At 51.6% G+C, this 22,052-nt stretch overlaps 1 protein-coding gene and 1 long non-coding RNA gene across 2 annotated transcripts in view; one reads left to right on the top strand and one right to left on the bottom strand.

The window, feature by feature from the left end:
* The window catches only part of LOC137486339 (discoidin domain-containing receptor 2-like), a 58,381-nt gene extending 46,313 nt beyond the window's left edge, over nucleotides 1-12,068 (bottom strand). Inside the window, exon 1 of the mRNA XM_068211567.1 lies at nucleotides 11,949-12,068. The gene's annotated coding sequence lies outside the window, so the exon portion shown is untranslated. The remainder of the gene's footprint in view (nucleotides 1-11,948) is intronic.
* The window catches only part of LOC137486353 (uncharacterized), a 417,767-nt gene that overhangs the window by 372,824 nt on the left and 22,891 nt on the right, over nucleotides 1-22,052 (top strand). The window lies entirely within an intron of this gene.

Consider the following 22,052-nt stretch of genomic DNA (forward strand, 5'->3'; position numbering starts at 1 on the left):
CTGTGAAAGTGCTCTGTTTACACCCTGCAGCCCTGTCCTGTCTTTACCCAGAGTGAGTGTGTTCACTCCCACTACCCCATGAAACATCTGCTCAGCCCAGCTCTGCTGGAATTGTCCTTCCACTGAAAAGAAATCCACTTCCAGCCATAAACCTGGGAAAAGAGGGAAGTGGGGCAGAGTTTGGCATGAGGAGGAGGGCAAGTTTGAGACATGACATCTTCCAAGAAATACTGACAAACCACCTCTACATACCAGGTGCTGACTAGAGCTGCTCTGCAGGGTACCAGAAGGCTCAGAGCTGACAAGACAGAGCAAGTGGTGACATTACAGACACCTGATGTGGGACACACCCTTCCCAAGGGGTGCAAAACAAGGGCTGCAAGGGGAGCACTTACCTTCCATCACATTCCACCCGCCCTGTGCCAGTTTTTCCTGCTCTGAAGGGAGATGACCTGAGTCCTCAAGAGGGCAAGTAGCAGAGCAGAATACCTCTCAGTCACTTCCCAAATCACCAGGACAACCTCTGGCCCAGCCATGGGACAGATACCTCCTCATGTCCCCAACTGATGAAGTTCTGCAGCTGTGCCAAGCTCTCTCTTTCTGGGCACACTTAGCAGCTGCTCAGCAAAGCCCTGTCCTGCTGGGACTCAGGAACAGAGGCCTCATGCCTACACAGCTCCCTCTCCCAGGAGTCAGAACGGCTGGCGAGGTGGCAACGGAGGAACAACCACTCTTCCCTGGCTCCAAAAATCTCTCTCAGAGCTTTAATGTTACCAGGAAAGCTCCAAACAGGAGCAGCCTCCCATCTGCCCTCTGTTTCAACAACAGGGTCCCCATCGTAGGCTGCCTCAAAGGTGAGGGTGAGGAGGGGTAACCCCAGGTCAGAAGCAGGGCAGTGAGCTCAGCTCAGCTTCACCTGCTGCAGTGATAAAGGCCCAGAGAACACGTCACCCAGAGGGCTGAGCTGCTGGCACAGAGCAGTGCTCAGCAAGGACGCACTTGTAAACACTCTCCCTGGCCATCGCCGCTGACGCAACCACGAGAAAGGGGCAGAGAAATCCATTATGTGCAGACATCCCTCCCTATCCCTGGACACCGGGACCAGCCCAAGCAGGACATCTCCAGCCTTCCTCTTGTCTGCCTGTTGAGCCAAAAACCCTCTGGCGTCCTGCTGCAGATGAGAATCCCAGCCACATTAAGGAAGGGCTCAACTCCCATAAACCAGAAAAAAGCTCTGGGGTTTTGACCCCTAATCCCTGGAAGCAGTTGGTATATTCAGCAGGCACATGGCCTCTTTCAAAGCTGGCCTTTCTTCTTGAAGCACTAGGCAAAATCTAACATCCTGAACATTATCTTTCACATGTTCCTCCCCACCACAGCAGAAGGCAGCTCCTTCTGCCCATCATCCCTGTCAGGAGTTTGGAGCAAGGACATGGTGTAAAGTGTTCTGACAAGCAGAGCTACACAGGTCCTCGGACTGCTGGGGACAAAGTCTTGCTGTCTCTCTTACAGTGATACTTCCCCACATCTCTTCCTCTCTCCCAGAAGTTTCCCAGATAAATCTCTGTTGTCATATCACATCTCAAAACTACAAGCTGTGGGGACCTGAGGATAACAATGTCTGAGTAGTGATTCCACATGCAGCTCAGAGAAAAGCTAATCAGCATCCTTCACCAGAGATTTTATTGCAGACACATGGAAAACAACAGCAGGAAAACCAAAGCAAACCATAAGCACTGGCTGTAAGCTTCATTAAGGAGGAACAGCACGAGGGTAGGGAGAGGTTTAGCACCAGCCATGTGATTTTCCCAGCAAAGGGACACCAACCCAATTGAAACATGGAATGGGCAGAGCTCAGCTTGTGGCAGCAATGCCACTACAGCTCCTCCCCTGCAGCAAAGAGAGACAGACCTCTGCAAAAATAAGTGGCGCATGGAAAAACTGGTGGTAACAAAAGAGCTGTCAGCCAACGTCAGCCTGTCACTGACGCCCCTGAAGCCCTTTACAGCTGCTGCTCCAGGACCCTCTGGCCACACAACCCCAAACCTGACCTCTGCACTTTGGACCAGAGTGAGCACATGGAGAGCAGCTGACAACAGTGATCCTCACATTTCTGTGATTCCTCAGCAAGGACCCTCATCTTCAAATAACCAGAGCGCGCAGAAGCCCATGCTCCCAAGCCCTTTTGGCTGCCCTTTCTGGCATGGAAACAAAAGGCAGGAGCAGTTCAGATGTGCAAGATACCAAAGGGCCCCTCCACAAGTGAGAATTTGTAACCCACCCAAGGACACTACTGCTCATTCACAACACCAGACTCATCCTACACAAGGACTGGTTTGCACTCTAGCAGGAGCACAACGCCAATCTCCAGAGCAGATGGCAGTGCCAAGACAAGGACCAGACCACAGGAGCTATCCTTTTCAATGCCCATAAGGCATTCATATAATTCCTGTTGCACGAGAGGATGCACAGTTCAGGGATCCAGAGTCTAGCAAAGAGGCCTTGGCTAGTGAAGCTTCCACCTCCTCAGCAGCTCTTTCCATCTCAGCCATTTCCCTTCCAAGCAAGACTTCCTGGCCAGAACAAGCACGAGGGGTGTTGCAATCCACAGTTCTGTCTGAAGAAATCCAGCCCAGCCCAGACACAGCAGCAGGCCTGGTCTGGCCTGACTATGTGCCATGCCTGGACGCCCACTGTGTCCAGAAGCTCGTGGCATGTTGGAAGGCAAGTTTACTCATCAGATGTAGATAGCTGTTCTGCTCCCTTTAACATGCAAGACCATGATGGGTAACCCAGATGTGCACACACTCATCTCATGGGAGTTTTTCTGAAATAAATGCAGCAGACTCTGGGGAAAATCCTCTCCCTCCCATGGCAAGGGGCTGAGGAGGGTGGATAAAAGGCAGCTGTGTGCCTTGCGCATGTGTGGCCTCAGTCTGGGCAGCATCAATCCCACACTTGGCCTTGGGGCAAAGGATGCTCAGGGGTGCTCATCCTGTGCCTCCTGACAAACCCAGTTCCAATGGGAAAACACTCATGAGCTCATTGCAGCAACAGGACATCTCCTACAGGCACTGCTTCACCTGCAATTCCCCATGCAAACACAGGAAAACCACCTGACAGGACCCCTGCCTTTTCCTGCAGAAACAGCACGAGGGTCTGCTCATGTTTCCCACGTTAGCATGGAAAAGGATTCAGATCCATTACACATTACATTAACCCTACTGGGACATTTCCCACAGCTCACTTAAATGTTTTCAAACCTGCAGGATGAGGTCATTCCAACCTAAATGCATAACCCACTCTCCGAGGTGGTTCACTAGGTATAACTTCCAAGCAAAAGCAAACAAAAGCTGATCTGGTGTGATACCCTGCTCCATCCCCAACATGCTCAAGACTTGGCCAGACAAAGCCATGGCTGAGCTGATCACTCACATGCTGGAGACAATCCCACTTCAAGCAGGAGGCCAGGCCAGAGACCTCCAGATATCCTTTCACCCAGTGCTTCCATCATTCTGTGGCAGCAAATGAGAAGAGGCAGAGTAATTACTGCCAACAAGGAAGGCTTGCATCGAGTTTCTCTGGAGTAATCCTTCTAGATAATATTTAAAGCTTGGTTAGCAGAGATGTCGGCACTGACACAATGAGGGCTAATTCTGTACTGGCGGGAATACTGGAGTGCCAGGATCTGAGCCTTGATGTATTGCAAGGGTCTTAAACAGGGTCGGCATACTGCGTCACACTGCCCTTGCACAAATTAACACCCACCACAAGAGAGATCTTTTTGGAAATTTAACTTCAGCCATGCATTCAAATATAATAGTCTGCAATAATCCAAGAATATAGATTAAAAACCAGACAGCCAACAGCTCTCAAGACATTAGAAGCAACTAGAAAATTCATTTCCCAGTGTAAGTCTTTACTCTAGGGAGGTCTGCTGCTATTTGGTGTCCTTCCAGTGCTGGGAGAAGGCCAAAAAATGCCGTAGCAGAGACTGAACCACACAAATGGGTGGGTTCAGTCCTTGGGAAGAAGGCAGAGTGTCTACATGAAGTGCAGTCTGGAGGGTGATGGGGAAGCAGCTGCTGGCGCTGAGATGAAAGAGGATTGCTGGCCACCAGAGGAACTGCCACTGGTGCTGTTCCTTCCAGATGTCCACCCATGGTATCCACATGACACTGGCCAGCAAAGCTCATTTTCTCAGAGTAAAGCCCTCTCCAGGTTGCCCCAAAACATAAAAGAAACACAAGACTGCTGCTAGCCTATGCAGACAGAAGGCATCAAACCCATGGAAAGAGGAAGGATGCTTTGTGAAGTTATTAGAATAATATCCATCACAATCCAGAGAAATGCAAAACACATACACTTAAAAAGTTCACAGGATGAATTCACAGCACTGGGACCCTCATTCAGGGAAAGTGAGGGAGGTCTGTATGGCAGCTCTCCTGGTCTGATTTGTTCCCTTCAGCAGCACAGGGGCAGCGCATCAGCCCAAACAACAACAGGGCATTGGAGGCACATTCCCAGTACCCCCAGCTCATCTCCACTACAAATGCAGAAATGAAAGATAAACATTCCTGGAAGATCACATTACCCAGCATGAAGAGATGACAGTTTGTCAGGAGCAGCAGAAACAGGCTAAGCTCAGTGAAAAGCAGTCATCATAGGCTGACATCTTCCTATTGGAGAATACTGATACTCCAGCTATTTCTGCTACAGTATTTAATTTTTTTTTTTTTTTTTTTTTTTTACCTTTTGACAGGCAGAAACAAACGAGCACAAGTGAAATAACATAACAGTAATCGAGATGGACAACAAAGCCTGACACTTGGCTAGTTTAGCCTCCTCCATGGGAGGGTAACACAAATGATGGACACCACAACCAAATGATGAATGCAACAAAAACATGCACAGACTCTCATTCTTCAAGGGAAAATAAGAGCTGCAAAGGCAGTGTGTCCTGCAGGCTCCATCTCTGTATTTGCTTGTTCTTGAGCAGCTCTTCATTACTGATGGGTGGGACGTTTTAACACCTTAAATGCTATTCCCAGAGAAACCGAACTAACTCTTCGTCTTCACAGCACAAATTCATCTAGCTGGAAGAAAATACCCCGCCCTATTCCTCTGGCCTCCAAACTGCAGCTGGCAGCCTCAGGACACAGGACAGTCCTGGGGAAAAAACACAACTGTTTACTGTGTTTGTCTGTCCCTCCTCCCTCCCCCCGGGCACACAGGAGCTGATCATCTCCCTGCCATCTCCTGACGGGAGTTGACTTGTTCCAGGTTCATTACACGCCACAGTTCTGCACTGCAGAGCTCTGCAGACAGATTTGGGCACAGCACCCAAACATCAAGAAAGAAGAGTCACATCAGGTCAGGAGAGCATCATCCATGCTGGGAGCACTTCCAAGCAAACACCCAAAGCTGCTGCATTAGGAGAAGACAGGCCCCAAATCCAAATTTTGGAATTACTCCACCCAGTTTAATTCCTTGGTCATGCATTCTGCAAGCATTAGCTCTGAGTGGGCTGGGGTTCTAACAGCTCCACACTTGAAGCTTCATGGACAAAACAAGGTTTAGGCAGCACTTTTCAGAGTACAGATCATCACCTCCCACATGTACCGTGCCGGGTCTGGGATGACCATCAGCCAAGCTCCAGGTGGACAGACCCAGCAGGATCCCATCCAGAAGCAGAGTGAAGGGTGAAATGGTTGAGCTGCTACAAAAAATATACAACCTCACTGCAATCCATCACAGCAACAAATGTTCTACCAGTCCTTTCCATCAAAAGAAGGGACTATTAACCAGTAAGGGCATGGAACCAAAGCAAATTGTGTTCACAACTATTTTACCTAAAGAAGAAAATAATACCACATGAAAAGCAAATATTTGGTGTACATAGCACTTGCATTAGTATACGCTCTCAAGGAAGCCAAATGAAGTTTCATAATCTACATACAGGAGTTTTCCACTTTCACGTGCTTGACTTTCTACCTGTGTGAAATTAAATGCTGGAAGAAGCTTCTGATAAACTCCTATGGAAACAAACATGCTTAGGTGACAAGAAAAAAAAAATACCACCAAGCCTGTGCTGCTCTGTAAATTCTACTTTCAATGATTTGTTTCAAAAAGACAGCTCACAGGAGTGACCAAGAGGAGACTCCAGGCAGAACATGGCTATGGAGTAGTAAGAGGTTTTAACATATCTTGCCTGATGCATTCCTGTCTTCAAGTTGCATAAAAAGCTGATAGATTTAAAGTCTGGGATTTGAAACTTTCCCCTCCCAGTCTGACTCCATTGTTAATTTTTTTTTAGAGATTGGGATCAAGTGGCTCTTTGGCTCCTACTTCCACAGCCAATAAAAACTCCACCCACCCCCAATCCATTTTTGCATAATTTATGCCTTTATGATTGGCAAGAGGTGATTTTAGGCACAAAGAGGCTCTGGCATCAGAAAGGCACCTTCCTACCTTGCCTGTGAGAACAGGTTGTACTTTAAAGCTGCTGGCAACAAAAGTTCCCTATGCTGTGAACACCACCCAACATCACCTCAGAACAGCTTTGCTTAGTTTTCAACACTCTCAAATGATGGCTGTGGTTATTTTGGAAGAGTAACCCAGTTGCCATGAAGAGAAATGGAAACCAGCATCCCTTCTGAGTGTGAGACCAGAGATTGCTAGGATCCTCTGCAGCAGAACACTACCATCAAGTCTTCCCTGTTCAGAATGTTCTTATGCATTAACAGAAAAAACACCATCAATTCTACATAAATTCCTTTGCTGAAGCCAGCAGCAAAACGTCTGTGGAATTAAGGCAGATGAGAGCCTTCCCTCACTTGGGCTTATCCCAACCCCACACACACTAAAGAGAGAAACAGAGCTCAGGAAAGATGAAATACTTCCTTGCCATCACCTCCTGTTGCTGTCCAAGCAGCAAGCCCCAGCACTTGAGAGCATCCCTGGGTATTCGGTGTGCTCAGAAATCTCCTGTTGGAGCACAAAGCCACCCTGAGCTCGCCCTGTCACAGCCTCTGGGGTTTTGTGTGTGCCATGAGGACACCGGGCATGTGACTCGCGTGTTAAAACTTTCTGGCTCACCAGTCGAAGTTCAGATTCTTTCTCTGCAAAACACACTGCATGATCTCATCTGCAAGCAATCAGCCTGAGAAATCAGCTTGTTAAAGGAAGCTTCTAGGAAAGGAGAGAAATCTCTGGAGGATTTGGGGGCCTATATGATTTTAACCACTTTGTTAAACCCCAGCTGCTCTTCTCCCCATTGGGGTCACACAACCAAGAAACCATTTCTCCTCCCACACAACTCCAGACAGGACAGTTTGCCAACACCTAACTGCAGCATCCTAATTGCATTCTCCACAGCCTGAAAACATTCACATTTTCAAGCAAAACTCATCTCAAGCAAGCGCTGAAAGAGTGCAAGGACAAACTCAGAGCTGCAAGCTGAGCAACATCCAGAAAAGCAATCCATTAAACATGCAACAGTGATCATCTCAATGTGTAAACCAGAATATCCTCTGAATTTCTGGACGTCTATATCAGCATCTCCTCACAGTTCTCACAGGGACCCAAGACATGCACCAGAAGACAGAAATAACCAGTACAGTGGGAGCTCTGCAGAGGAGTAAGGAACAAGCAATAAACTCCCTGGAATGCCAGCTTTGCCCTGAGATTGCTCTAAGTGATGTAACAGAATTTTACCAGAGTTTCTAGAGATGCTGCAGGAGCTTCCAGGAGCCCTACATGCTCCCTGTGCTACAACATGCCCAGATGGCAGCACATTTTACTGCCCAGAGAAAACAGCAATGCGGAGTGTAGGACAAAGCACAGCATTTGATTCCCAGGCTGCTTTCCCAGTTTGGCTCTCCAGGGCACTGTGGTGAGCAGAATGAGTCCTGTGCTCACACACTCGCTCACATTTGCATCCCCTGAGCTCCCAGAAGCAGGACCACCACTCTTGCACTCAGCAGGGAGGGAGGGAAGATCAGAGCAGCATCCTGCCTTCTTCACTTCCTTCCATGCTGTCACACCCTGCCTCAGCTGCTCCCAGCAGCATCTCCCAGGCAACCCTTTCCCAGCTGCCCCTCGCTGGTCATTCAAGTGCTTTGAAAGACTTTCCTTAAAATTCTTGCATAGAAATCACTGTTTAGTGTTCAGCACGAACCCAGGAGGCAGGGGGGGAAAACCCGCCTGTCTCTAACAAAGGGGATCTGGAGGACTGAGCCCTTGGCTCTTCACAGCTGTGGATTATTCCAAGTGAAGTAATTATTCACCACTTCCAGCACCTATTTTCACTGCAACTTGCAGAAGTAACTGCTCGGAAACAAACAGAAGGCAACAAAGATCAGGCAACACACATTTATTATCCTGGGAACAGAGGGAAAAGCTAATCACACTGGGTTCTCCCTCACTTGGTAGCCTTACAAAAGCTACTTTATATATGTAAAGTAACTTCTTTACAAAAGTTACTTTATATAAGGATTAGGAACACCTCAGCCCACAGTTGTTGAAGCCACTGTGCAAATCAGGGTGAGGGACTTTGCCCTGGACAATGCAGGATCACAGTCATGCTCCAACTTTTTTGGTCAATGGTGGCACCTTCTAGCTCCAAATGACACTGTGAAGCTCCCAGCAATTTGAGATAACTGCCTTGAAAAAGCTTTATGCTTTCTGTGTCTTTAAGAAACACATAGCTCTGACTGCAAACATTTGGGCTAAACAAAATGTTATGAGGAAAAAAAAAAAAAGGGTCTCCTTCAAGCTTTTTACTCACCAGCTAAATTCCTAATTTTACCAAATTAAGAGCAGACACCTCCCTCACTCCAACCCCAAACTGTTGTCCACTACTAAAATCAAAGTACAGGACAACTGTCCCCAAATTCAGAGAAAACTATGGCTCAAAAAATTCAAAGTATACAGATGGGGGGGTAATACTGAAGGGCTCAGCTGCTGGCTCCTCTAGTGCAGCTTCTCAACCAAATCATGAAAGAAGAAGAAAAAGGCGACTTTCCAGCTCAAGTTCCAAGTCCTTTTTAAAAATCAGTTTATAACCACTAAAATAAACACAGTAAGAACAACTGTGCAGTAACTGGGAACCTGCAAAAACAGCTGCAATTTAAGAGCAGTTTAGGCAATGTCTGGCAAACACCAGCAGATACAACAGCCCAGGAGGATGGCAGCATAATGGGGAATGAAACAGGGGATTTCATCCACAAGCTCTTCGAGGAACTGCACGAAGTTCACCCACACTGGGCAGGAGCAGCTATTCTGTGCTGTTTACTGCTACGGTGAGCGTTTGCTCCCTGTTAGAACTGCCTCTCTTCCAAACTCCAGTCTCCTCCTGGATGCCCAGGCCTCTCCCATGCCCCCACCTGCCCCGTGCTGCCTCAGCCCAGCCAGGAGTTTCCCCAATGCACCTGACACCTGGGTGGGCACACTGCTCTTCTGCCACCCAAAAACCTTGTGTCGGTCCCTCCAGGGCACAGACCCCCACTGCACCCAACCTCCCTGGGAAAGAGCCACCTTGAAGGGAAGGAAGGGCAAGAAACCGGGAACAAGCAGACTTCTCCAAGACACCATGACTTGGATATCCTAAGTAATTCTTTAGGACATCTCCAGAACAGCAACCACAGCAGATGGTGCAGAAGGACAGCACCAAGCAGCAGCTCTGAAGAAAATCCATCCAGAGCCCTACTGCCATCTCACCTTTGAGCTCCCTAACAAAACTCCCCAGGATTTGGGCATTCTGACTTTCTTTAGAACTGAAGATCCGATTCTTCACTCGGTGTTATCCCAAGCCACATGCTTTGAACATCCTCCTTCGCTGCAAAGCTGACAGTTTTCAATTACAGCCAGTTGGAGTTGTTCTTGGCTCTTCATCCCTCACCACAGACCTGTGCTCTCCATGGCCGGGCTTCTCAGTGTGCACATAAAGCAAATTCAGGAAAGATGCAACAAATAAAAACTTTCCTGGACACCGACTGGAATTGGAAAGACAAAAACTCCTAGGACAGGCAAGGAGACAGCTCTGGGGAAGGAGGAGATGACCTGGGCCATTTCCAGGAGAGGAAAAGCACAGGGAGCCTCAGGTCTCACTCCTGGAAGTTTTAAAGTTAAGTGCGACAAGGGGTAAAGCTTCTAGTGTACTTTAGGTACGAGAAAGCAGGCTTTTTGAAATGAGGGTGGGGAAGCTCTGGCTCAGGTTGCCCAGAGAAGCTGTAGCTGCCCCACCCCTGGAATTATCCAAGGCCAGGTTGGACAGGGCTTGAAGCAACCTGGGACAGTTGAATATATTCCTACTCACTGCAGGAGGGTTGGACTAGAAGAGCTTCAAAGATCCTTTCCAACTCAAACTCAGTGGTTCTAAGATGCTGCAAATGTCAGACTGCAGCCTGAGACCATCAGAAGGATAGAGATCATTTGCTCACAGCAAAAGAGAGCTCACACCACCTGATACCTGCCCAGGGGACAAGCACACACCTGGATAATAGATTTAAGGCTTCTTAAAATACAATTACTTCCCTAATTATACACCAGAGGCCAGAACCCACAGGCTGAGCAAGCCACGAGCAGCAACAGCAGTTAATTCACAGAGAGCTCCTCTTGATTTCCACAGCCCACATTACCCAGACATCAGACTGAATGGACATCGGAGCCTTTCTAATTTTATAGTCCACAGAGACAAGGCAGGAACGGCTGATGGACGAGCAGCAAGGCCTCTCTGCCCACACACACCACTGCTGCTGGCTCCGCAACTGCAGAGCTGCTTCTACATTTTTTTTTAAAGATTTTTTTTTTTAATGGAGTCAGCTGAAGAGAAAAATGAAGAGCTCGGCATTTTGAACCAAAGCATTTCAAAACGCTTGTTTATCTTTCAGCCTCAAAAGAAGAGAAATAAAGTGAAACAAAATCTCAGTCATTCCCTCATAAGTTTTTCCTCTCTGCCTCCAACAAAGCAAAGTGCCCTAAGCTCTAGTTGATCACTTTTTCTTTTCTTTCCCCTTTGGCTTACAACATTTCAATTAGAGAAGCTGACACAAAACAGTCCCGGATTCTCATATTTTATCTTTTCCCCATCTCACCTCTCCATTAAAGAGTATTTAGAAGGCAGAGCAGCCAAAGGAACCGTGCATCCAATAAAAAAAAAAAAAAAAGGATGGGGAAACACACAAACGAACAAGCAGTGGCATAAACCAACAAAGGCTACTATAAAATTTCAAAAGCAGAGTTTTCATATAGAGGTCTGCTTAAGGAAAAGAAAAAAATGGAAAGCTCATTTTTTCACAGGGAGAAAAACCCCAGGCAAACACGCCATGAGGCAGCACGAGCGCCCATCTCTCAAAGTTGCGAGGAAGAACCAGATGCCGGGACTGAGCCGAACAAACTCGAGCGCACCGCGCCGGGGCTTCGCTCCCAGCTCGCACAGCCCCAGCAGCCGCCGGCGGGGCAGCGGAACCGGCCCGGGCGCGGGTCCGGCTGCGGCAACCAAAAGCACCGGCGGGAAGGGCCGGAACCAGGCGAGGGGACCCGCTCCCCGGCGGGAACCCCCGGGCGGGGCGGAGAGGCCGAACAAAGCCCCGGCACTCACTCTTCCTCGCGGGGCTCCCGGGCACGTCCCTGCCCTGAGCCCCGCGCGGTCCCGGGCAGCGCCCCCACAGCTTCGGGGGCTCCGCGCGGACCCAGCCCAGCGCGGCCGCCCCGGCCCGGCCCCTCCCCGGCCCAGCGGGGACAGCGCCCCGGCACCCACCGAGCCCCGGAGCGGGTCCGCGGTACCCTCGGCACACCGGGAGCCCCGCGGGGCTTCAGCGAGCGGCGCCCCGGGGGCGGCCCCGCGCTCCGACCGCGGCGGGACCGCAGCGGCCGCGCCGCCCCCGCTCCGTCCCGCGGGGAGCCGGGCCGGGAGCCGGGCAGGGCGGGGCGGCCCCGGCGCTTACCTGGGGCAGGCCGGGCGGCGGCGGCGCGGGCTCGCGGCCCCTTCCGGCGGGCGGGCGGGCGGGGGCGGCCGCGGGCGCCGCGCTCTTAAAGCGGCCGCGCCGGGCCGGGGCCGCCGGGAGCCGTCGCTACGGCAACGGGACAGCGGGGCGGGAGCGCGGCGGGGCCGGGCCCGGCACCCGCGGGTGCCATCTGCCTCGGAGTCCTTTCGTGTCGCCCGAGCGCCGGCTGGGCGCCCGTGTGTGCCCTGAGCGCCGGGGCTAGGCAGCCGCGTGTGCCCGTGTGCGTCAGAGCCCTCTCATGTCCCCTGTGCTCCAGGGCTGGGCACCCGTGCGTGCCTTGTGCATCACTGTCCTTTCATCTGCCCTGTGCAACAGAGTCCTCCCGTGTTCCCTGGGTGCCAGGACTGCGAACTACCAGCACTGCCGCACATGTGCCCTGTGCTCCGAGGCTGTGCAGCCATGTCCCCTGTGCATCAGAGTCCTTCCGTGTCCCCTGTGCTCCGAGGCTGTGCAGCCATGTCTCCTGTGTCAGAGTTCTTTCAGGTCCCTCATGCTCCGAGGCTGTGCAGCCATGTCCCCTGTGTCAGAGTTCTTTCAGGTCCCTCCTGCTCCAGGGCTGTGCAGCCATGTCCCCTGTGTCAGAGTTCTTTCAGGTCCCTCATGCTCCAAGGCTGTGCAGCCATGTCCCCTGTGTCAGAGTTCTTTCAGGTCCCTCATGCTCCAAGGCTGTGCAGCCATGTCCCCTGTGTCAGAGTTCTTTCAGGTCCCTCCTGCTCCAGGGCTGTGCAGCCATGTCCCCTGTGTCAGAGTTCTTTCAGGTCCCTCCTGCTCCAGGGCTGTGCAGCCATGTCCCCTGTGTCAGAGTTCTTTCAGGTCCCTCCTGCTCCAGGGCTGTGCAGCCTGTCCCCTGTCCATCAGAGTCCTTTCAGGTCCCCCGAGCACTGGGGCTGTGCCTCCATGGCCCTTGTGCATCGCAGTGCCTCCACGTGCCCTGTGCATCATGGCTGTGCACTCATGCCCTCGTGCACCCTGTGGGATGGCTGTCCCCTCTAGTGCCTCACAGCTCCTCCATGTCCCCCCGCGTGCCTCCATGCGCCACTCTGCATCCCCAGTGCCCCAGGGCTGAGCCATGTGCCCCTGTGCCTCAGGGTGCCTCCATGTCATCTGGGTGACGTGGTTTAGTGGTCCGAGGGTGCACTGGTAGTACTGGGTGCACAGTTGGACTGGATGATCTCGAGCGTCTTTTCCAGCCTTGATGATTCCATGTCCGTGTGTGCCTCAGGGCTGCCTAAGGAGCTGTGCCCCCATATGCCTTGGGGCTGAGCCGTGTCCATGTGTGCCTCACCACCACCCTGTGTCCCCATGTTCCTCAGGGTCCCTCCGTGTCCCCAAGTGCCTCACCACCACCCTGTGTCCCCATGTTCCTCAGGGTCCCTCCATGTCCCCAAGTGCCTCACCACCATCCTGTGTCCCCATGTTCCTCAGGGTCCCTCCGTGTCCCCAAGTGCCTCACCACCACCCTGTGTCCCCATGTTCCTCAGGGTCCCTCCATGTCCCCAGGTGCCTCACCACCATCCTGTGTCCCCATGTTCCTCAGGGTCCCTCCGTGTCTCCAAGTGCCTCACCACCATCCTGTGTCCCCATGTTCCTCAGGGTCCCTCCATGTCCCCAAGTGCCTCACCACCATCCTGTGTCCCCATGTTCCTCAGGGTCCCTCCGTGTCCCCAAGTGCCTCACCACCACCCTGTGTCCCCATGTTCCTCAGGGTCCCTCCGTGTCCCCAAGTGCCTCACCACCACCCCGTGTCCCCACGTTTCTCAGGGCCCTGCTGTGTCCCAGGTGCCTCAGGGCTGAACTGTAGGCCCTGTGTGCCTCCATGTTCCCAGGTGACCCCCCCTGCCTCAGGGCTCTGCTGTGTCCCCTGTCCCCCTCCATGGCCCTGCCACATTCCCAGGTTATCTCCTGTACTTTACAGCCCTGCCATGTCTCCCTATTCCCCCTTATACCTCAGGCCACTGCCATGTCCCTGAGTCCCCCTTGCTGCCCAGTCCCTGCCACCCAACCCAGGTGACCACCACATCCACAAGGGTCCCATCACCAAGGGACGCTCCCCACCCACCCACCACCCTCAGCACGCTCCCAAAGCCATGGTGGCACTTGGTGTTGTTGGCCACCACTGGCCTGTGCTGGTGGTGGCCCCCGAGGACGCACAGGGGCTCCATTAGAGCAGCCTCTCATCAAATGATGGCGTTCCACCCTCTTTCTGTGCTGCTGCCAGTGGAGATGGGCCTTTCCTTGGAGCTGTCCAGACATGTGGCCAAGAACAAACCAAAGAGAGCAGAAGCAGAGGGAAACTCTCCCAAGCAGGAGAAAGGGAAGGAAGGAAAATCCAGTTACCACGGAATTGGTGTGCTCAGAGGTTTCCAGTACACCAGGTGAAAACAGAGCCGAAACATTAGGCCAGCAACCAGCTGGATGGAGCTACACACTCTCTGGGTGTAGAGTAGATGGACTTTTTGAAGATATTATTTGAGAGCAAATAACATTGAAAAACATTGTTTTGCTCCTGGAAGCAGAAACCCTGGGTGTTCAGGTAATCTTGTGGTCATAACAACCAAACTTTCTGTCTCCCATAAAGACTTCTAACTCCTTTTTTGCTATATAAGTGTACACAAACCAGTTTTCAATATCATGGCTTTTAAGTCCGTCAAGTCCTTTGTTGCTACGAGGCAAAGAGAGGCACAGACCCTGCCATGTCTTCACTAGGTTGCTCATTGATTTATTGCATTCTTATAATTTCCCCTGGCTTTTGTCTCCTCTCTAAGTCTTATTTACAGCAGCTTTTTCAGCCTCCCCTTTCTCAGACAGCCAGCTGTGCAATGGAGTAGAGCAGCATGCAATGTCTAGGTGAGGCAAAGCAACGAAAAACCACTTTAATGTGTTCCCCATGATGCTCCTGAGACATCACCAGTCCAGCTGAGAGTGAGCCAGGGGGTGAAACACATGCCTGAAGAAAGCAGCTGTGTTTATAATTCCCATGGCACGCCCCCACAGGGGGCAGCTCTGGTGCCCTTGTGTGGCAGGAGGGGAAGGGGGCCGGCTCCTACGTTTGATGGAGAGTCAAGAAGCTGCCTTAGAGCTTTCTCTGCTAATGAGGGTGTGAAAAATCTTCTTACATCTCCCTGGGAAAAACTGCTGAGCAGCTCCAGGTCCAGTCTGGATGGACATGGGGGCAGTCAAGGGTTCATGTTGTAGGATTAGGGAAATATGGAGCAAGGTGCCCCTTTAGGAGCATCTCTGGAATGCTGCATAGAATCATACAATCATTAAGGGTGGAAAACTCCTCCAAGATCACCCATTAAACCAGCATCACTGCGTTCACCACTAAACTATGTCCCCAGGTGCCACACCTACACATGTTTTGAACAGGGATGATGACATCAGCTCTGGGCAATAAGTTTGAATCCATGACTGTCCTTTCAGAGAAGAAGAAATTTTTCCTGATATCCAATCTAAGCAGATATTAGGATCTCCAGCGTAGGACACATCTTTACTACTAAGTTGAGCCACTCCTGAGGACGCTGCTGGGTCACAAAGGTGATCACTTGTAATGGCAATCTCCCAGAATGGTTGCTGGCCTAGCTTTGGGGTGGTGCTTCACTCACCCTTCCCAGGGGCTGCTCCCAGCACACATCTGGGTGCTGTTTGCTTAAAGGCCAAGGGGTTTTACCAGCAGGGATTTGTGCTGGAGCCAAGGTCTCTGCCCAGGGGCAGGGCTGGGGGCTCTGAGGCAGCAGGATGGGGGGTCTGAGGTGGCCTGAGGAGACTTGGGTACAGAAGAGGTTGGAGGGAGGGGTCGTGTGAGGAAAGAAGGGGCTGTGGCACGGATTGGAAAGGCTCTGGAGCACAGAACAGGGAAGTGGGAGCCCTGGGAGAGGAAGGAGGGAGAAAAGTTTTGAACCAATGTGGGAGTGGAGGCCACTGGAGTACAAGGAGCTTCCCCCACAGAGAAGGCACAGGAGGCACAAGCCTTGAGCAGGGCTGGGAATGCCAGCTCAGGACTGAGTCCGGGCATGTCCCTGCCACAGAGCCTGTTTGGATACAGGGCTTTGCCATCCGGGGTGTGTAGCCCAGATGCCTTATCCTTCCAGGGCATCCCATGGCTCCCAAAGCCACCCTGGGGCTGCCTCGGCCCCTGTGCACTCAGCTGGAGCTGGGACAGTCTCTGAATGGCTTCGGCGATGCACAGGCCTGGGAGAAGCTACAGCAGGGCTGGGCAAGGCCGGGCTCACTGCCAGCACGGAGCTGTGGAGCAGGGATGTGAGCTCCCAGCACTGTCCTTCACTCCTGCCCTCACCTGAGCTGTCCTGGCCCTGCTGCACCCTGCCAAAAGCAAGTGTGGCAAACAGGGATGCAACAGCCAGGAGGAGGGGCTGGCCATGACAGGAGCCACCAGACTTCATGCAGTAGACTGACTGTAAACGTGCTGTTTTTATCGAGTTCATCCAAGTTACCAGGCCTGAAATGGATTTTTGGAGGTTGTATTCAGCTCTAAATGTCAGGTGAAGGCAGCCTGTGCTTTGCCTCAGCTCACCACACCTCACGAGGTTTGAACAATAAAACCTCCCACCTGTAGGACTCAGGGATGGGGGATGTTCCATCTGTGTCTATTCTGCTGAGTTATACCCCAGCACGCTCGTTTATTTTGACAGGTTCTGGTTTCCTGCGCAGCATCCTCAGCAATGCTTTGTACCCGCGCCGTGGCTGTTTCAGATTTGGCACACACTGCCTGTGTGTCCTGCTCTGCTCCTGTCTCTGCTGCCCTCTCGTGATGCCTCTGGATGTGCTGGGCTTGGGGGAAGACCTTGCCTCCCCCATCGACTCTGAGAGACGTCAACACCAACACCATTGTTAAAAATTCTTCCTATTTCCAGCAACATTTATAATTCCTCAATTTTCCAAAACTTCACAATCAGTTGTTCCTCATGTTTGTGTGTTCTCCCCTTGTTACACAAAGGAGATCTTCTGAAGGGCTCATCCTGAATCACCACTTGCAGAAGTTGTGTACCAGCTGCTCCTTAATCCAGACAGTGCCTTGGCTTTTATTTTTTTTTTAACCCAGTAGAAATTAAGCAGCTAAAATCCTGTAGTGATTCAGCTCTTTGAGCTCTGTTTTTGTTGTTGTTGTTGTTGTTGTTGTTGTTGTTTGGGGGTGTTGGGGAAGATGAAATAGGAAAACCTTATAAATATGATTGCCTGGCAAAAGATTTGGAAAATACAGACATTGAGATGAGAACTAGATTTGAAATAACAAACCTTGACTACTGAATAACTAGAATACAATAGTATAGCCAGGCTGAAAGCAATCCCCCTTCTGATTAAACAATGCCCTTTACCTGCAGATAGGTCCAAAGGTCAAATGGAATGCTCTGTCTCACCCCCAATGTCTGGTTCATCCCACACCTGTGACCCTCCCCTGAAGTATCAGGTATCTGTGACCCCATTGGCCCAAGTCCTGTTCCAGCACACCTTGCAGCCCCCTGATAAGGTGTGCCCGAGGGACCGGACGCTCTCTTGGACCTTCCTCTGGGACCCTCACCTGGAACCCTCGCTCCCTCTCCCTCTCTCCCTGGGCCTGCCACGAGTTGCGCCTGGCAACTCCAAGCAGGGCCTTTCCCCCTTTTAATAAACCACATCTTCTAAGACCTGACTTCAGAGATCTCTCATCCATCCAAACCGTCCTGGAGACTCGCGCTCACTACAGGGGGTTTTTCAGGTTTTTGGGTTTTTTTTGAGGCAAACAGGTCTCTGTGTTCACCATGGGTTGCAGCACCTCCCTGTTCTCCTCTGCCTTGGTCTGCAGTGCTGCCTCGGCTTTGCCACCCCTCCTGTGCAATCACTGCATGTGGCACCCAGCTTCCTCCCATCCCTGGGTCACACCTGCCTGCTGTAGGGCACTACAAAACCTCTGAGTTCTGGTTTTATCCAGACCTGAGGAAATAACTGCTTGTTCCCAAGAAAACACCTGCTCTCTGGGACACTGCTCAGTGAACAGCTATGAGAGGCTCACCAGCTCTGTCATCATGTGGCATGGAATTAATTGGAATTAAGTCCCAGGCAAGTGTAAGAGACTGGCCAAGGAGGTGCTGAGATTCCATGCTTGGAGATTTTAAAAGTTGGGCTGGACACAGCTCTGAGCAAGCTGGCAGAAGTTTGGAGTTGTTCTGCAGAGTGAATGGTTGGTCTGGAGAGCTGGAGGGGAAAGCTTGGGATGCACAGACATAACGTGGTGTTTTGGGGAAGAACTTCATGGGGGGAAGCCCTGATACATGAGAGACATGAGTCTGGCATGGTTTGGAGAAGGGGTTTTACCAGCCCTTCCCCAGGCAGCCTCTTCCCAGGAGCCTGGGCTGGGAAAAACCCAGGAGGCCTTACTCAGCCTTTCCTCAGGATGCCTAAATTAAGGCAGCTGAATCCCAGCCTCGGGGGATGTCTGATAAAACAGCCCAGCAAGCTCAGTAAGCTGAAATTAGCATCCACTGGAAATCCTGCACTCTGCATTTCCTGCAAGGAGCCACGAGTGTCTCTCTGCAATGAGCCCCAAGCAGCAGAAGCAGCTCCTGAGCCAGAATTCTTCACTCCTGGCTCCTTTTCTTTCTTTCCCTTCCCAGATTTCTTCACTCCTGAGGCAACTGCCCCAGCCCGAGCTGCCCTTGCTGTGCAGCTCCCACACATCATCCCTGTCCCCCCAAAAACCCACACCTGCACTGCCCTGGAGCTGGGACAATCCCGTGTTTCGTGCACAGAACCACCCAGTAACCCCCTGCTCAACACAGAAATTAATGGTGGAACTATTTATTCCTGTGTTGATGTATGGATACTATATGGATAATATATGGAACTCTAATAAATGGGTGAGAAGGGACCACTGGTCATTTCTAGGTCAACCACCCCTTGATCAACCTTTTTTCTCAGCATGTCCCAGGGTTTTAGGGATCTCCCAGGGTTCTCCCAAGAAGATACCCCAGTGTTGGGTTCATCTGCTGCCCCATCTCCCCAGCTAGAGCTGTAGCATCTGCCCCAGGCTGATGGACCTCTCCCAGTGCCTCAATCGATGTCCAGGCCATGCCGTGGCTTCCACCCCACTGTCCCTGCTGCTTGGACAGTTTTATTTCCCTAGGATGGCCAGAAAAATCTTAATTTTAAAATCTAAGTTGCAAAACACGCTGTGAAGATCAGAACTCAGCAGTTTATTCTTACAGTGTTAACGAGGGAGAGCAGTGCTCGGGAGCTTTGAAAATCTTAATTTTAAAATCTAGACTGTAAAACATGGTGTGAAGATCGGAACTCAGCAGTTTATTCTTACAGTGTTAACGAGGGAGAGCAGTGCTCGGGAGCTTTGAAAATCTTAATTTTAAAATCTAGATTGTAAAATACGCTGTGAAGATCGAAACTCAGCAGTTTATTCTTAGTGTTACCGAGGGAGAGCAGCGTTGGGAGCTTTGTCTGCTTACTTTGAGAGCTGAGCTACTCTGTTTTAACTGCTGAGAGCTGACACTAAATTACAGCATGAGAACACAGCACCGAGACAAGTCACACAGCAGTGACAGGCAGGTCAGCACAGCACAAACCCGGCCGGGAGGGTGACTCAAACTCCTGCAGCCTTTTGCTGCAGCTGGTGGAAACCACAGTCTCTAATCACAGTCACAACCAAATCAGCAGGAAAAACTGCCCAGCTCTTGCTGGGCTTTCATCAATGCCCTTGTGGCCACTGCTGGCCCGTGTCACCGAGCAGAGTGGTCGTGTCCCCAGGCAGGGCTGCAGGAGCTGCAGTCAATGTGCAGGAGCCACAGCCGATGTGTAGGAGCTGCAGATGATGTGCAGGAGCTGCAGACAATGTGCAGGAGCTGCAGCCCATGTGCAGGAGCCCACAGCTGATGTGCAGGAGCCGCAGATGATGTGCAGGAGCTGCTGCCCATGTGCAGGAGCTGCAGTCAATGTGCAGGAGCCCACAGTCAATGTGCAGGAGCCCACAGCTGAAGTGCAGGAGCCCACAGCTGATGTGCAGGAGCCCACAGCTGATGTGCAGGAGCTGCAGATGATGTGCAGGAGCTGCAGACGATGTGCAGGAGCCCACAGCTGATGTGCAAGAGCTGCAGCTGATGTGCAAGAGCTGCAGCCCATGTGCAGGAGCCCACAGCCCATGTGCAGGAGCCCACAGTCGATGTGCAGGAGCCCACAGTCGATGTGCAGGAGCCCACAGTCGATGTGCAGGAGCTGCAGCCTATGTGCAGGAGCCCACAGCCCATGTGCAGGAGCTGCAGACGATGTGCAGGAGCTGCAGACGATGTGCAGGAGCCCACAGCTGATGTGCAAGAGCTGCAGACGATGTGCAGGAGCCGCAGCCCATGTGCAGGAGCTGCAGCCCATGTGCAGGAGCCGCAGCCCATGTGCAGGAGCCGCAGCCCATGTGCAGGGCCAGGGCAGCTCAGAGCTGTGCCCGGGAGGAGCCAGCCCAGCAGAAAGCGTTCGGGTGGCTCCGGGCGTGCTGTGGCACACCAGCCGTGCCGTGCCCGGGAGCCCGGAGCCCCGGAGCCGCGGAGGAGATGATTCCTGCAGTTGCTGAGTGTTCTCTGGAGCGGTTCCGTGCCAGCCCGGCAGCTCCTGGGGATGATGCTGATGCTGCTGCTGCACAGGGCAGCTTCCCAGCAGGGCTCTGCCCCCCAGCCAGCCTCTCCTGCTCAGGAGCCTCAGTTAACACCTGGATGAGGATGATGCCAGCACAGAAGAGCAGCCACCGCTTGACTGGATCTTTCTCTTGACGTGGCAAGTATTTTCTCACGTGAGCTGGGTACAGCACCTTCCTGGCTCTCCTGCTGCGCTTTGTTGAGAGGCCTGAAGGTCTCCTGACAGCTTGGGCAGCAAATATCGGCCCGGACAGATTTTCTGAATTGTTTTTCAGCAGATCTGTGCTGGAGAAAATGTTTTCTTTGGTGTAAGGCAGCATGTCCTTAGCAGTCTGCAGGTGTAGCTCTGAGAGCTGGAAGAATTCTATGGAAATACCTCAAAGAATTTTTTTAGTGCGAAAAGCAGACCGCTGAAATAATATTAAGAAATATTAATAATAACACCAGAGTTTTTATTCACTCTCATTAAAGCAAAAAATGCAGAGCCCCAGAGCTGAACTCTCAGAATGATTTATGCATCTTTCTAGGGAGCTCCTCTTTGATTCTCCCCCTGCTCCTACCTGTGCTATAAATACTTACTTTGATGAGTGAAGTGATGATGGGAGGAGCTGAGCCGGCTCAGAAATCACTCTGGAATGTCTGTACCCCAGCAGCCCCTATCTGCCCGGTATCTGCCCAGGGGCACTCGCTGCTAACAGCAGTGTAAGGGCACGCTCCAAGTTTTCTCCTCCCCAGTTCTGCTCTCCTTTATTACCACTGTCTACCACAAGGCTTTGCCTCGAGACATTTCAGTGCTTTTGAGAGTGTTTCCTTCGTTGAAATTCACATATTTGCTATAAAGAACAGAATCTGAGGGTGGCAGTGCTGTCCCCTGCCTTCCCACCCAATCCACCAGCAACCCTGGCCTTGAGCTGGAGGGATGAGGATGGGAGACTGCAGTTTCTGTTCTGACCCTGTGCAATCTCAGCACTCTGCCCCAGAAAAATGAGCAAGCTCAGCACTTGCTCTGGCAAGCTCCAGCTCAGATATGCCCAGAAAAGGAAAAAAACAGCACTCACATTTGGATTCTTTGTGGCTTATAATGACTAAACAGAGCCTGAAAGGGCTGAGTGCCCACAAACCTGCTGGAAAGGGCTACAGCTCTCTCAGGTCTTTGTCATGAATCTGGAAGATTCAGCTGCAAACTTCATGTGCCTTGGTCATCGTGGGCCACCTTGAGCAGGAGGGAATTAAAGATGGATTTCTGCAAAAACACCCTGGGCAGTCATGTCTGGATGGCTACTGCAAAATCAAACAATAGAATCATAAAATCCTAGAATGATTTGGGTTGGAAGGGGCCTTAAAGGTCATCAGGTTCCAATCCCACTGCCTTGGGCAGAGACACCTTCCACTAGATCAGATAAATAGAACTTGATGG

This window comes from Anomalospiza imberbis, chromosome 21, assembly GCF_031753505.1.
Source record: "Anomalospiza imberbis isolate Cuckoo-Finch-1a 21T00152 chromosome 21, ASM3175350v1, whole genome shotgun sequence".
Taxonomy (NCBI): Eukaryota; Metazoa; Chordata; class Aves; order Passeriformes; family Viduidae; genus Anomalospiza; species Anomalospiza imberbis.